This window comes from Mustela erminea, chromosome 6, assembly GCF_009829155.1.
Source record: "Mustela erminea isolate mMusErm1 chromosome 6, mMusErm1.Pri, whole genome shotgun sequence".
In the NCBI taxonomy this organism is placed as follows: Eukaryota; Metazoa; Chordata; class Mammalia; order Carnivora; family Mustelidae; genus Mustela; species Mustela erminea.
The window spans coordinates 115,223,780-115,240,886 of NC_045619.1; positions in this window are offsets into that span (position 1 = coordinate 115,223,780).

Below are 17,107 nucleotides of genomic sequence, written 5' to 3' on the forward strand. Positions count from 1 at the left end.
TTTTCTGGGACCCTAATCATCAAATCACAGTCCCAGATTTCCAGCTGCCAGCTAACCCAGTGGGCATCTTGCTGCCTTTTCCAAACCAACATGAGCCCAACCAGAACTTTCTTTTAACTCATGCTCTTCTCCTTTTCCTCAGGGGTGTTCTAGCTACAAGGCTTTTTTGTAGGGTATGGGGGTGAAAGTGGAGTTTGCTTTAATTATGAAAGGAGGAAGCAGGACACAATTTCCCTGAATTCTTACCTTGTCCTTCTAATAGGACACATTATCTCTTCTGTTTCCATATATCATTTGTCTTTGCGGATCTCTGGGGACTGAAGGCGGAAGCCAGCACTGGGTCCTGCCTGAAGCTGTGAGGGAAGCGAGGCATTCCTCCTTCGGGGGGGAGGGGGTCACCATTTCTGAGATAGTGGCATTCACCAAAATGGAAATTTTCCCCAAAATTAGGTATATGCAGAGTCTCCAGGAGAATAGGGGTAAGGCATAATTTACTTTTATTCAACTCTAGTGACTAGCACAATAGATCCCCCCAAAATAGCCTTTATTTCATATGTAGGTATTTCCAGCTGGATAAGCACAATATGCCTTAATTTCAGCATTTGACAGAAACTTCTTTTAGAGTTGTGTTATGACCCTGGTTGCCTGTTCCCTCTCCACTCTTGCTGATTACCAGCCATGTGTCTGGTAAAAAGGTTTCATTTGCCAGACTCCCTTGTAGGTGGGGAGGGCAGGGGGCCACTGAGCCGGAAACCTATGTTGTTGGGTGAAACTTTCTCTATCGGACTGGACGTTGGCTCCCACCAGGGAGAAGCTTCTCCTTTCATCCTCTATCAGTGGATTGCTGAGTCCTTAAAACTCATCTTAGCTCAGGGCGCCTGGCTGGCTCAGCCGGTTAAGCTTAAGTGTCTGCCTTCGGCTCAGGTCATGATCCCAGTGTCTGGGATGGAGCCCTGCGCCTGGCTCAGCGGGGAGCCGGTTTCTCTCTCCCCCCTGCTCATGCTCACTATCTTTCTCTCTCAAATAAATAAATAATTTTTTTTTTTAAAGTGGTCTTCGCTCATGTTCTGGGACTGTGAGGCTTCTCCTTCCAGTGAGGAGTTTGATAAAGGTCATTAGGAAATGGGGAAGGACCCAGTTACGCAAAAATGTGGTGAGAAGCTTACCAATTTAAATCTAATTACAAACACATTGCCTTGGAAAAATTTAGGTATCATAAATCCAAGTGAGAAGGTTATCTGCATTAACAAGGATAGATTTGTAGTTTTAGTTAGAAAACATTAAGCACTGACGCGCCCGAGTGGCGCGGTGTGTTAAGTGACTGACTCATGGTTTCAGCACAGGTAGTGATCTCAAGGTCATGAGATCGAGCCCCGAGTCAGGCTCTGTGCTCAGCAGAGTCTGCTTGAGACTCTTCCTCTGCCCCTCCCCCTGCACTCTCTCTCTCTATTTCTCAAATAAATAAATAAATCTTAAAAAAAGAAAATAAGAAAACGTGAAGTACCAATAGTTACCAGCAATAGTGTCAGGTGTCGAGAGGAAAATCATGAGCAGGAAGACATGGTCCAAGACATTCTGAAGTTGACAATCTAGTGGGGAAGACATATAGTAAAAATAGGCAAACAGGGTGGAGAGGACAGCCACGCAGGGTAGGCACTGGCCAACTTCAGGGGACATTTTTCACATACAGTGCAATAGAAATGGTGTCCCACTTCTAGGCATGACCCATCCAACCACAGTGGTGGTGGCCCTTGAAGTGAGTTTTCTGAAGTATGCTAAGTAAATAGTGATAAAGGACATACTGTGCCGTGGGAACACATAGCGCCAGCACCCGGCCTCGCTCAGGAGGTGGTTTCTTGGATTAAATGGCATTATACCATAGAGTTCAAGATCAGCTTGAGCTAGCCAGGCCAACAGGAAGACGAGTTCTCCAGGTAAGAAGAACAGCATATACAAAGGCTGGGATAAGGGGTGGTAAGGCCGAGGTAACCAAGGAATAAATACAAGGGATAGTCCTTCTGGCCATCTGGAAGGCTTCTCTTTCTCACTTTACAAATCCTGATCAGCTGCACTCAGACATGATGGATTGTGAAAAAGAAGGAACTCCTCACCTCCCACCTCTGTTTTAGAAAGGTCTCTGCAACATTTCCCCATATAGTACAGTTGGTTCAAACGCTCCAGGAAGATTCCCTGCCTCCAGACAGATGGGTCCCAATGGTGGGCTCCCGTTCCTGCCACCTGTTCAACTTTATCAAATGTCAAGCATTTTGATTCAGAGAAACTAAATCAATCCAATTGTGACATTTCTCTGTTTCAGATCTTTTAAGGCTTTGGGGATTAAAAGAGAGAACAAAAGACTTGGCGGTTCAAGTTCAAAGTTCTTAGTGTGGCTTACAAGGTATCGTCCTCTCCCACAGGGCAGGACCATTGCTATCTTGTCACTTAGCATTTGGCACAATAGCTGGACAGAGTAGCATTGTGGAAGAAACAGACGAATGAATGAATGGTCAGGCAACCTTGCTCTGCCCACGGTGTCACCCTTTAGACAACTCCAGAAAGAAGTAGACTGGCTTCCAGGGACGGCAAACCCCCATTGAGTGAGCGCCTTGGTCTTCACAAGAGAAAACCTACTCCCATCACAGCTTGCTGACCTTTCATTTCCCTGGCGTGCCCTTCCCAGAGCTGGCTCTGAGAGCCCTGGCTTTCCAGTCACAACCAGTCAAGGGACATCACTTTAATATCCCTGCAACTTGACACTTCTCAGAATTTTGGTTTATTGTCCTAAAGAGAAAATCACACAAGTGTGAAAACTGTCTGCACAGGAATATTTGCTGCAGCATTGTTTATAGTAGAGAAAAATCAGAATGACCCAAATGTCCATTAATAGAGGGCTGGTCCCACAAATTATGGAATGTAACACACAGCAGAATATGAAAGCAACCTTAAAATGAAAGGATGAGAGTCTCTTGTATTTATTCAAATCTGAGATACCATCATTTTTCAGATGCATCATTATTTTATGATACTAAGAAAAATAAATGCTGTCAATTAAGACAAAGTGCTTTCTTGTTACCTAGAATTTTTATTTAATACTTATTAGCACTTTTCGACTTAGGCATATATATTTTTTTTAAGACTTTATTTATTTGACAGAGAGAGAGAAATCACAAGTAGGCAGAGAGGGAGGCAGAGAGAGAGAGAGGGGAGGAAGCAGGCTCCCTGTGGAACAGAGAGCCCGATGCGGGGCTCGATCCCAGGACCTGGGATCATGACCTGAGCCGAAGGCAGAGGCTTTAACCCACTGAGCCACCCAGGCGCCCCAGGCATATTTTTATATATACTCCTGTGCATGCATGAAAGAAAAATATAAGCATAATAAATTAGTATGTGTCTGAGGGCCCCTGGGTGGCTCAGTTGGTTAAGCGTCTGCCTTGAGCTCAGGTCGTGACCCCACGGTCCTGGGATCAAGACCTGCATCCGGCTCCCTGCTCAGCAGGAAACCTGTTTCTCACTCTCCTCTGCAATGACCCCTGCTCATGGGCTCACTTGCTCTCTCTCAAATGGAATTTTAAAAATCTTTAAAAATTTCATATATTTCTGGAACTTCTTCATATTTAGATTCCAGAGCTTCTGAAGGCCTCTTAACTTAGAGTTGTCCATGTCCATGCATTTCTCGATGCTTTTAAGAGTGTCTGGATGCTGAGTTTCTTAAGAATGACTGGAAGAGAGAAAACCATGGGCTCCTCAGCGGGTTTTGCTGTTATGTAGCATCAATCGGTTTTGGACTTGTGCTGGGGGAATATTGATAATCCATTTCAGATTTGCTTCCAACAAACCTTCCATCCTCCTCCCTCAATCATGTGGGTCCTGAGAGCTAAAAGGAAACTCACCTCTTGCTCATGGATTTTCTTCTACGTCACTAGCACCCATTCTGTATGTTTTGATATTTTTGTGAACGTGCCTGCAAGGCTGCTGGTGACCACGCACCGTGTGTTCAGACGCTGCCCCATTCCAGGAGTGCAAAATGTCTTTTTTTTAAAAGGCGCTTTTAGGGACACCTGGGTGGCTCTGTTAGTTGACTAATCATCCGCCTCTTGATTTCAGCTCAGGTCATGCTCTCAGGGTCGTGGGATCACGCCCAGAATCAAGCCTTGCATCAGGCTCCGAGCTCAGGAGTCTGCTTAAGATTATCTTCCCCTCGGAGTACCTGGGTGGCTCAGTGGGTTAAAGCCTTTGCCTTCGGCTCAGGTCATGATCTCAGGGTCTTGGGATCGAACCCCCACATCGGGCTCTCTGCTCAGAGGGGAGCCCCCTCTCTCTCTGCCTGCCTCTCTGCCTATTTGTGATCTCTGTCTGTAGTGGGTTAAAGCCTCTGCCTTCGGCTCAGGTCATGATCCCAGGGTCCTGGGATCGAGCCCCGCATAGGGCTCTTTGCTCAGCAGGGAGCCTGCTTCCTCTCCTCTCTCTCTGCCTACTTGTAATCTCTGTCTGTCAAATAAAATAAATAAAATCTTTAAAAAAATAGTAATTTAAAAATAATAATAATAAAAATTAAAAAAAAAAAAAGATTATCTTCCCTCCTCTCCCTCTGCCCCAGGGCACGCATGCGCACTCTCCAAATCAATCAATCAATCAGTCAAACCCTTAAGAAAAAGGCATCTAACCGGGTGATTCACAGACCTGTACCCCTGGGGCTAATAATACATTATATGTTTATTAAAAACTTTTAAAAATTATAAAAAATTAAAAAATAAATATAAAAAAAGATTTCTAACTGAAAAAGAAAAAGGCATCTTAGAATCAATGAAAAATTTTATATGTCCAAAAACATGTTGAGGAGTGACAAAATCCATAGTAAATAAACGTACGTAGTACATATACAAGTATGTATGTACATCCATTTGTATCGATATGAAATTAACATAAGGGATGTTAAATATAAGCATGAAGGATGTTTATTCAAATATCAATAGTCTCCTCTAAGTAGTGCCATTTAAGATGATTTTATTTCCTTCTTTGTATTTTTCTGTATCCTTAGCACTTCTTTTTACTGTAAACATACATCATATGTCCAAAAATAACTTATTTGTTAAAAGGTGAGATCATATTTATGGAAAATTGCCTAACATGTATGCATTTCTATTTAAAATTTAATTCTGTATCCTATGGATAAGTTTTAGGAGGTCTGCAAGGCCCCTAAAATTAAAGCCATTCTTTTTACTTTCCTATCACAATTAACATAAAATCTGAACTCCTCCCCAGGACCGCCACACCTTGCCCCCTCTACAGTGCTGATGTGACCCCCTCCAACTGTTCTGGTCCCTCTCTGCATAAACCACACCCCCTCAGTCCTTGAACACCCAGACCTCTGGTCCCCCGTGGCACCCTCTGACGCTTAGCTACATGCTTAAAAAATGAGACCATGCTGACTATTTGATCGAAAACAGTCTCTGCGCCATTCTTCAGCATCTCTCTCTGTTTGGTGTTCTTCACAGTATTGATTACTGTCTGAGAACCACCTCAGTCTCAGGTTTGGCATCTTCTTTATAGTCTGCCTTTTGCCACTAAAATGTAACCTCCATGCAAGCAGGATCCCTGGCTGCCACAGGACTTTGAATGGTCAGTGCATGTGGGTTAGTTCCTTTGAAAAGCAGGTACTGAGATTTACTGGAGAACAAAGGGGAGGGAGAAGGCAGGGAGAAACTTTAGACCCCAGTGCAGGTCTGATGCCAATGAAAGGAGAAAGGAATGAAGGAAGGTCAGAGTAGAAGACTCCCAGGTCTCAGTAGAGCTCTAAGAAAGTTTTGACCAGGTCCATGGAACTCTATTCCAGGACTATTGCTTCTTGCAGGAATAGGTTGCCCCCTCCTCTCTGCTGTGCTCTCTCACTGACCAGACTGGTAGCAGCTCCGGGGATGATGGCCTGGGTGGACATGGTAGTGGAGCCAGAAGGGAGGCCTCCTCCCCGCAGGAGATCAAAGCAGCTGATTCCCAGGGCTGGCGTAGCCTGGAACAAAGCACAGTCTTTGCATAGATGTGTTTTTGCAGCGAGTTTTCACAAGTAGAATACAAATCGGAAGGAATTAGAACTATTGCTCAAAATTTTCCCCAGAATAACGTCTACACTCGTACCTTATAATTTTTATTCCCATAGACTTTCTTATACTGAATTGGGTGATGGTATTTTGTCTTCAGTCCTTTTGACAGTTGATACAAGAAATAGCATCAAAGAACTCATTGTCTTTTTTTTTTTTAAAGATTTTATTTATTTGACAGAAATCACAAGTAGGCAGAGAGAGAGGGGGAAGCAGGCTCCCTGCCGAGCATAGAGCCCGATGTGGGCCTCAATCCCAGGAGCCTGGGATCATGACCTGAGCCAAAGGCAGAGGCTTAACCCACTGAGCCACCCAGGTGCCCCTCATTGTCTTTTTTTACTTTCAAAGGCAGTTGGGAGAGTTATCGCTGGATAACTCAGTGCCTTCTTTCATAAAGACCCATGGGGAAAAATTGGTCCCTCTAGTATCAATACCAGGAAGGGTTGTGCTTTACTTTGGCAACTGGTTTATACATTTCACTAGTTAAATAATTAAGTAAATTAAGTAAGTGATTAAGTAATTGACAATAAGATCAGAGTTCTCTTTTTTTGAATGTGTCTGAAACTTGGAACTGAACTTGTAACCCATTTTCAGCAAATGCGTAGAAACTCCTATATATATTTATGTATATTATTTTAATAAATGTTGATTTTTGGATCAACCTCACTCATGAGCTAATCTTATTTTTCCCACTCTAAATCTCTTGCCCCATGTTCACCACGTACTTGTTTTTACTTTCTCTTCTTGTATTGCATTCCTTTTTATAGGGTACATTTGTTTTGAAATGTGGTAGGGTATACATAAGTTGGTTGTTGTTTTGTTGTTTAATGCTGAGGATGACAACATGGAGTCATGATTTAGCTCCAATCTTCAGCCTCACATCCACCCCACACTCCTCTCTCCCTCTGCCCTGATGATCGCCATTTTCTTCTTGATCTTCCACTAGAGTCTTTACCACATTTTATTACCAAGGATTGCTTGGGAATCTTGCCTACTTTGAAGAAGAGTATTTTGATGTAGCCTATTAATTTAGCCATTTCAAAAAAGGGAAATCACTATTAATTACCAACTGTCATGCTCAACCAAACCTTCTCCCTTATCCCCTCTCCCATACCCTCCACTGCGAATTGTGGGAGACTTTCACCATCCACTTCGTTTGCTTCCGAATGGCTTATAATTTTTATGGGTGTGAGTTCTTCATCATCAGAGGGAAAAAATTATAAAGATAGAGAAAAATCTACAGGGGAGTTAGCCTCTAAAAGGCTTTAGTCTTGCCCTCTCAACCTTCATTATAATGGATTTTTAGTGTTTGGGGTTTTGTTTTGTTTTGTGTTTTTTTTTTTTTTTTTTTTTGAAAGAGTGAGAGAGAGAGAGACTTTTAAGCAGGCTCCATGCTCAGTGTAGAGCCCAACATGGAGCTAGATGTTATGACCCTGAGATCATGACCTGAGCTGAAATTAAAAGTCAGATGTTTAACTGCCTGAGCCACCCGGGTGCCCCTATAATGAAGCTTTAGAATATTAGAATATTACCTAAGATGTGTGTATACAACAGAGAGTATAAAAAAAATTTAAAAAGTTAGAAATTTTTTAGTCTAGAGCTGAGAATAAAGGATCATATTATAGACAAAATATTCCCCCACTCAGATGTCCTATGTATAGTAAATCAATAAGGACAACCAAATATGAAAGAAAACCAAAAAAGCAAGAATATCTCTACTGAAAATGGAATGAGTCCCCTTACTAAATAGCTAAATCTTTTTATTACAAGAGTAAATGCATTTGACCACTGCAACTTTAAGGGAGAATTTAGCGAATCTGATATGTGCACCATTCGAGATTCATGTGAAATCAAGAGAAGGAGCAGACATCTTATTTAGAATGATTGATGGCTCCTGCTGTGATGAGCAAGTGTGAAAAACATATGGCGCCTGGTTTTCTGTGTTTTGGCTGCCAGATGGTGCCTAACCCTGCCCCACCCCTGAACCTTCCCTTACTCCCACCCACGCCAATCCCTGCTATATCCCAAGCCCTCTCTAGTCATCCCCGGTCACTGTAAAGGAGCACCCCCAGAGAAGTGGGGGAGAGGAATAGGGCTGTGGGAGGTTCAGGTATGAAGTACAGATGTCTGTTTTGCATATTACTGAGCAAAATTAAAAGCTTAAATTAGACTGATTTGTTTCCTAGGATATATGTTGACAGCATCTAAATGTCACATACCTGTCTCCCTTAATCGAAGCTCATCTTTCTATCTTCATTGCCAAGACAGTTCCTAGAACATAATAGGCATGTAATAAATGTTTGCTGTATGAATGAATGAATAAATAAATGAATGAATATAAGATCAACAAAAAAGGAAATGAAGTGAATTTGGCATAATCTGGTCTCTGTAAATCCAGACTTCTTCCCAGGATTCTTGAGTCATCTGTGTAATAGGCTGCTGTAGAATTTGCTGGAGAGTCACATCAACCTTCCCGTTTTATTATTTAGGAATTATATATACCCTTTTCCCTTCTGGGAGAGCGGTGACTCCACTGGCTTCACTCCAACCTTCCTGAACAGCTCCTCTTTTTAAAAAGACACCCCTCCCCCCCAAGTGGAATTGGGGTCACATTTTTAATCACTTTTCATTACTCAGATTATAATTCATCTAGTTTTACAGACCAAGCTCTCTTCAGGCTACATACTCTTTTACTGGGAATCAAATCCTCTCTTTTATATGTATATGAATAAATGTATGTTTTTACTATGAAAGTAATGTAATCACATTACCAAGAAATCTAGAAAATATGGATGAAGGAAGAAAATAAAAATCAGTCCTGAGATGAACTCTCTAATACAACCACTATGAGCATTTTGTAAATTTCCTTACAATACTTTTCCCTATACATTCGTTTTTAAATAATTTCATATGGTTACATTCAGTATACATACAATTATATTCCCAGATTTTTCTAGTCGACCAGGAAAGGGGAAACAACACTAACGATTTAGCAGAGCGAATTTAATATAAGAAACCAGTTAAACACGTATTGTAGCGCTGAGGACTCTGAAATAAAACAGACACGGTAAGTGCAGGAAGCAGCTACTACCCCCAGAGTTGGAGGAACAAAGGGAAGGGGTCAGAGTAATGAGAACCTAGAAGCTTGGGGGAGGAGCTGCAAAACTGAGACCCAGACCTCTGGGAGGGGAACCCCACCTAGGGCTGGGCTCACAGTTCTGAGAGGAGAGATGATGGACTTCGATAAAGAGTTGGAACTGATGAAATCAACCACTGTCCCTGGCGGAGTAACTGATAGGCTCGTAGGGAAGAGTCTTGCCCTTTTCCTCCTGCCCTTCTCCCCACTCCCGCCTTCGAGTCCCCTCCAGCGCCCCCTGTTGGTGGGATTTAATAGGGAACCGGCGCGCAAAGCAGAAATGCATTAGTTTGCAAAGTTTGATCTAGCTCGAGCACCTACGGAGCAACGCGTGTTCCAACACCGGGGCCAACAGCTTAGTCACCACCAACCCATGCCTTTTAAGCTTTGTTTTGGGGGTTACTACCTAGCCTATGTTTTAAATGGCCTTACCATATTTCCTAGCGATTGTACCTCATTTACTTGACCGTTTCCTTCCTGTTAAACATTCCACTTTATGGCCAAGATTTTGCTTTGGAAAGTCAAGATGCAATGGAAATTCTGCATTTGGTTTTCCCTTCTCTTAGGATAAATTCCCCAAATACTCATTCTGTCCCAGGACAGACAAAAGCGGCATGATGCTTAGAACACATTGACAAATGCTTTTCAAACCAGCTGTTTCAGCTTGAGCTGCCACCTCCGGCATACCCAAATACAGCTTGCGGTGCTGTGGTAAAGCGACCCCGCCCACAGACAGTACAGGTGACCCGCGCCTTTCAAGACATCGCCTTAGCTCCTCCAACTTCACATCCTCATTGCCTAAACCAATAAACAGACACTTTCTCTATGTAGCTTACAGCAGAAATGATCCGTGTTAACACTCTGGCTAACATTCTAGGCTAGTATATGGTGATTTGACCTGCAAACCTTTTGGTATGGTTCAAAGTCCATCTCCGTTGAAGAAGCTTCTTTTTCTCTTCTCTCTTCACCTTTAATTGTTCTTTGAGCTCTTGCATCCCAGGAGTTCAGCTCCCCTCATAAGAGCAGAAACTAATCAGAAGGGTCCTACCTAGGCTTTGATCCCAGCTTTCCCAAAGCCATGGGAGTAATGGGTGGAAGCTGGGATCCATTCAGTTGGTGAGCTCGAATATAAAATATAAAGAGCTTGAGGTAAATACAAAACTCTTTAAAAAAAAAAGATTTTATTTATTTATTTGACAGACAGAGATCACAAGCAGGCAGAGAGGCAGGCAGAGAGAGAGAGAGTGGGGAAGCAGGCTCCCCACCATGGAGATAGCCCAATGCGGGGCTCAATCCCAGGACCCTGGGATCATGACCCGAGCTGAAGGCAGAGGCTTTAACCCACTGAGCCACCCAGGCGCCCCAATACAAAACTCTTGCCAGACTCTATGCAAAAGCCACCTTACTGTCTCCAAAGCATTGTGAGTCTTTTTGACAACAATAGACATTCACCACACTATGGGGTATCACTCGATTCCATATCTTTCTAATGTTCTTTGTATGAATAAATTTAAAAATCAAAAAAATCCTTTTGGGGCTCAGTGTTTAGAATCAGAAGATTATATATATATATATAATCATATATATAATATATATATATGCAAACACATGCTACAGATCTACACACATACTACCGTGTATCCACACACAGATTTGTACATACATTTGTAAATTCATATTCACAAGCTCTTCCTTGGAGAGCTAGATTCTGATAATGGATGACTATTTCCACTTCCTTTAATTAGCTTTAATAAGACAGATCTCATGTAGCAGTTTGTTCTATTAAATCTAAGTCATCTCCTCTCAGCTCCCAAATTTATGACCCCTCATTTCAGCACACCTCCTACTTATCAAAACCAGGAAAAAGATGGCACATGTTTCACAGTGACTCAGGGTACGCTGTAAAGATATTCTTTGTTCCATCCCTTGGTCCAGCAAGGTCCATGGAAGTCAGTCGGGTTCTCTCTCAGGGAGCAGCCTCGACATGGCCCATGGACCTTCCTTAGTGGGAGATGTGTGACAGGGTGTGGAGTACAACTGTCACAATTTTATGGTCATTCCCAGCTTACATGGTATTCAACAGCAGAGGCAGAGATCGGGAGAGGAGACCATTTTGTTTGTGGCCAGCATCAGGTTTCAGGGCTGGTGACCTTACCCCTTAAAGATAAATAAATAGAAGAAGCAACATTTGGAGCCAATTTTGAGGGACAGTCACCATTCTGCAAGTATGTGGTTGAGAGGAAAACCAGGTCATGGGAGAAAATAGAAGTTAATTCACAGGCAAGCCCCCGGAAAGGCCTAGAAAATGTGGCCGATGCAAATGCAGGGTGCTTGGGATGTGAGTTGGGAGGGAGGAAAGGCAAAGCAGGGGTGACAGAAGAATTCCGCAGAGAGGTCAACACTGTTCCTCTGTTGACAAAGGACTCATTCTAGTGACATGTTTTGTTGTCAAAAACACTGTTATCAGAAGCAAGAAATGACATAAGGAACCTAAGAATGTTCTTTGGGATGACGGCACAGAGAGGATTATTAAGAAAAAAATTTTACAGTGCTTAGGAAAATAGAATGGAATGAGTTGAGATGTGCTGAGTGTTTGGATAGTAAATATAACGGGAGCGTTGGCTGTTATTGTTAGCAGCAACATCACATGGGCCAGATGAGGAAAAGGCTGGAGGAAGGGGAAAGGTTCAGAGGGAGGACAGAGGATGGACAGCGGGAGGAAAGGCGTCCAAGTACGCATCTGTCTTAGGTCTCATGGGGTTCCAGGCCACAGGGTAAGCTGATAAGAAAGCTGGCCAAATATGTGCAAGTTCTGAAAATAGGGCTGGCGGGGGGCCCAGGCAGCCCTGAGCCGGTCCTCCTCCCGGATCTCTGGAAGAAGTGGGTCAGAGCCTACCGACCTTTGCAGATCACCTACTCCGGTCATACTCAGAAGATAATCAATCTGCTGGCCTTCTACAGTTGCACCCATTCCATCTGCCAGCCTTCCTTCCCGCTGACTCCCGTCCTTCTAGTTTGGGACACACACTTTTGTTCCACAATCGAAGAGAAAACATCTTAAAGTGTTAATCCTCATAGTAGCATCTGGCCTAAAACTTAGGTTCACTGGGTGTAATTAATCCACGTGTTGCTGTAACCTCTTTTTACTGGAACCTCAGCATAGGGCAAAAAGCCTGGGCTTTGGTGTCAGACAGATGTGGATATAATTCCCAGGTCTGCCCAGTTGCCTGTTATGGGACTTGGTGCAAGTTGCTTAATCTTTACAAGTCTCAGTTTCCTCATCCATAAAATGGGAATAATAATAATACTTTCCTGGGGTGCCGGAGTGGCTCAGTGGGTTAAGCCTCTGCCTTCGGCTCACGTCATGATCTCAGGGTCCTGGGATCGAGCCCTGCATCGGCCTCTCTGCTCAGTGGGGAGCCTGCTTCCTCCTCTCTCTCTCTCTCTGCCTGCCTCTCTGCCTACTTGTGATCCCTCTCTGTGTGTCAAATAAATAAATAAGTAAAATCTTTTAAAAAAAAATAATAATACTTTCCCCTTGCGATTGTTGCAATGATTGAATCATCCAGTGCAAGTGAAGGCATTAGGGTGTGCTACAGCTCCACATGGGGGCACAGCCAATGCTGTTACTGTTCCTAAGGTGAGTGGTTTGGAAGGCAGAATGGTGCTGAGGGGAAGGGAATAAAGACCCTGGATTGGCACGAGGTTGGCCTGTTCAACTTCAGCTTCAGTGCCCACCAGCGTTGCTCATGTACCTGATGAGCAAAATGTCATTTCATTTTTTAAATTTATCTATTTATTTTAGAAAGACAGAAGAGAAGGAGGGGAGAGGGACAGGGAGAAACTTGAGGCAGACCACGCTGAGTGTGCAGAGCCTAGTGCGGGGCTCGATCTCATGACCCTGAGATTGCAACCTGAGCCGAAACCAAGAGTTAGAGGCTTAACTAAGCCTCCCAGGAGCCCCAGAGCACAGTTTCATTTCAAAGGACTTTTGGTAGTTAAGGTGTGGAGGCCCGGTGAAGGGAAGGCATCAGAGTTTAACCTTTGGGCCTGCTCCTTTCACTCTCAAACTTCAAAAGATCTGTGTTTCTGAAGAAATTACTCATTTGGACTATTCAATGGAGTAAATACTGCTGCAAACCTACGAGAGAAGGCCTGTTCCCACAGCATGCGGCTGGGCCCGATCCCAAAGGCTCCCACATCCTCCGGGCATGTGCTCTCGGGCTACATCCTGACACACTTGCCTTGGTCCGTCTTGCCAGCCACTTCCCTTCCGCAGCTGCTCCTGATTGTCCCGGGTCGTGGCCCGAGACCTGTTTCCTGCTCCTTTGACCTGTGGTCTGATAGGGTTTCCATCAGGCTGACCTCTGGCTTCCTTCCTCCGCTCCATTTATCGCTTGTCCTCTCTCACGTGGCTTCACGGTGGCTCCAAGCCAGGCAGCGTGCTCCCGCTGGTACTGGCTCCCAGGCCAGAGCACCTTGCCTTCCACGGTCACTCTGCCTTCAGGAACGGAGCCCAGACCCACATCTCCTCTTACCCTGCAAGAAATGAGTTTTGAGCCACTTTCAAGAACTGGCTGACATGAAGACTTTAGAATTTGGCCATCACTGAGCACCAAAATATGGATCACATAGCTAGAAAGGCCACATGTGCACGAGAATTGATTTTCTCCAGGTGTACCCATGGTGCGCACCAGAACGCCCTTATATAATAATTAGAGAACAGTGACACATCGTAGAGCTTGGTATGTATAGTCGTCCACCCAATACTCAGAAAATAATTATAACTGATCGATTGGGAAAGGGTAACATAAAGATGACTTTAAAGACTTTCTATCAGATGATGTGGTATCCAAGCCAGGCCCTGTACAATGGTTTTCTGGGCCCCCTGTCCACATCCCAGCATATGCAGTATTTTCTGAACATGTCTGTATTTGCTGATGAAAAAAAGTGAAGCCTGGAAGTCAAGTGTTTACCCAAGGTCATGGCTTGTAAATGCTGGAGTTGAAATTTGAGCCTAGGTCATCTAGCTCCAAACTTCCTGCATTGTGTTACCTCTCAAAAGAACCATTTCATTCAAACATCTTGCAAGAGTCATTATTTTTATTTTTATCAATATTTTATTGATAAAATATTTTATTATTTTTATCAATACCCACTCTATAAGGTGGGTGTGAGTTTATTGGGCAGGTGGGGCTGCCTTACTCAAGGTGGTTACCGACTGTTTTCAAACACTAAATGGATGAAGCATTAAGGAACCAGATATGCTAGGAAGTGAGCCTTTTAAATCAATTAACCCAGGCTGGGTACCTACAAGCTGAGAAAGAGTGGACATTATGTCAAATGTTTGATAGTTCAGGGTCCTAACCTCCTATCCATATTTGGGCAGTGAGACATAGAAAAACCTAGAATTATCTGTCCCTGGCTTACCAGAACCTTCAATTATTGGAATTTTTTTTTCTTTACCTGGTCTTTTCACAAAGAGTTCACTATCAACAAGACACTCTGAGATCCAGCCTGTTTGTTTACTTATTTATTTTTAGAGCAACTTCCAGTGGCTGCCTTGAGTTCATATAATTTGGCCCAGCTTCCCCCATCCAAATGGTCTTTAGCATGAGGACTATTTTGTCTTCCATTTTATCTTTGGACAACGTTTACCAAGTGAGGCAAGCAGACAGGAAGGCTTGATGGGTTCCCAAAAGTACTGGCTCTGAGAAAGGGTTGGTAATATTATATTCCCTGAAGTTACTGGTTGAATACATCCTTACTGTTGATCAAAATTTATTTTGTTTTATGAGTATAATTGATAAGAAAGATATTTGGCATACTTACTGGTTGTAACAAGGGCCCAGGTTGCCATGGGTGCCCTCTTTGTGAAACTGTTTCGTGACAGTGGAGAGAGCACACAGCTTAGGAATACTCAGTTAAATGGTGCGCAAACACAAGCATAAACCATTGAGAATTTTGGTGGGGTGGGGCTGTTTCCAAGTATCCAAGGTTTCATGCTATGCATTTAAAAAGTTGTTGTGGCTTCATTTGCATACTTCTGGAACTTTATCATTAGTAGGAAATCACTGCAACCTTCACCACTCATCCCAACCAGGTTGTTAGGACACCTCCACTGAGGACAGCAGTTCTGGAGGCTTAAATTCCAAAGACTATTCCAGACCAAGGGGAAAGAACAAGCAACCGAATACACCACCTTAACACATGGAGAAGTGACTGACCCAATCCAAAGCAAACTATTCCCTTTCCTCCACGTTCCTGAGCAGCTGTGTATTTTCTTCCTACACTTAGATGCTTACAATTCTTGGTCACCAAGTCAGTTATGACAAGTAGGAGCCAACACGTTGGCTTTTTCATTTATAGACACCCTTCCCCACCACACCCCCCACCAAAAAAAAATATGAGTAAGGCAGGTGTGGCTGTCCTCCCTGGCAGCTTCCCATGTTCTTACCCTGTGCCAGGCTTAGCAACATCTCAAAGCACTTCCCTACCCTCTCCAGGAGAAACTTGACTCCACAAGGCTCAGTGAAAAGTGAGACACTTCGCTGAAATTTCTTGAGGCTTGATGTCTGCCTTATCTCCACGGCCTAGCGCAGAGCCTGGCACACAGCAGGAGCTCAGCAAAGATGTTCAGACAAGTGAATTACTTGATGAACGAGAAATCAGTGAAGCTCTCATTGCACATCTCTGCTCCCCTTCCAGAGCTTCTTCTCAGTCGCAGTGGCCTCAGCTTGCTCCCCATCCTTCCCCTTCACAGATCCAAGCAAGTCTTTCCTGCTTCCAGAACCTCCCCCTTCTCCCCACCATCCAATGCATCCTTTCCCAGGCAAGCTGTAGGCTCTGTCCCACCCTGCTGTCCCCACACCCGCCACCTTACTCTGCAAAGGGTCCCCTTTAAGGTTCCTCCTTCCTTCGAAGGCAGCTAAAAAATAGTCAATACCCAAGAACTTCCCTCCTGCAAATAAAATTTTCCTGTCACTCGTGTATTTGTCATTTTCCTCCTCCTCAAAAGGAGTAATCTCTTTAAAGACAAAGGATTGTGCCTTTTACTTGTAATGCAAGTGGTCCGTGGGGGTCTGTGTGTTGGGGGAGGGTGACTATCACTATCATATCCTGCACAGGAGGGCTCTTTCAATACTTTGTGACTCTCAGAACACTGCCAACACCACAGCCTTAGAAATATTGATACTGTTTATAAATACAAGTGTGTTGGCAATTAGACGGAATTAGGTTCCAACCTCATTTCCCAGGAGACAGAAGGTCTCTTCAAGGAAGTGGGATCTGACAGACTTAGAGTAAAGGAAACATGAGTTTGCCTTTCTTAAGACCATAATCTAATCAGCATAAACACATTAATTTAGGCAGATGTTGTGAAATCTCTTCAATTCTCTCCAGTCACATGCAAAGACAAATACAAAATTCCCATTTTGTTAGTTTTTATTCTTTCCTCCAACCTCTTCCAAGCCTTCCCCACCCTTGCGGCCTTTCCTGCCCCCGGCCCCATACCCCATACATCTGTATCTACGTGTATGTGTGCCACGCAGAAACAGGAGGAAGATGTGTTAAAGTTGTCAGAGAATTTAATGCAGTCAACACTGTATGATTTATGGTTGAAAAATTTATTTTTCTATAATGATTTTCTACTTAAAAAAAGCCAGTTCCAATAGCTCAGCTCCTTTTCAAATGCACTTTGTGTGGTAATATTGCCTATCTCCATTCCATTCCTTGGAACTTAATTTTTATTTGATTTTATTGACGCTGCTTGATTGGAATGTGTATCGCTTGAGCCCCCACAGAGAACTGAGCAGGTGTGAGTAAAGCAAAACATCTTTTGTTAATAGAAGTACACCCTGGGAGTTCATGGAGATGC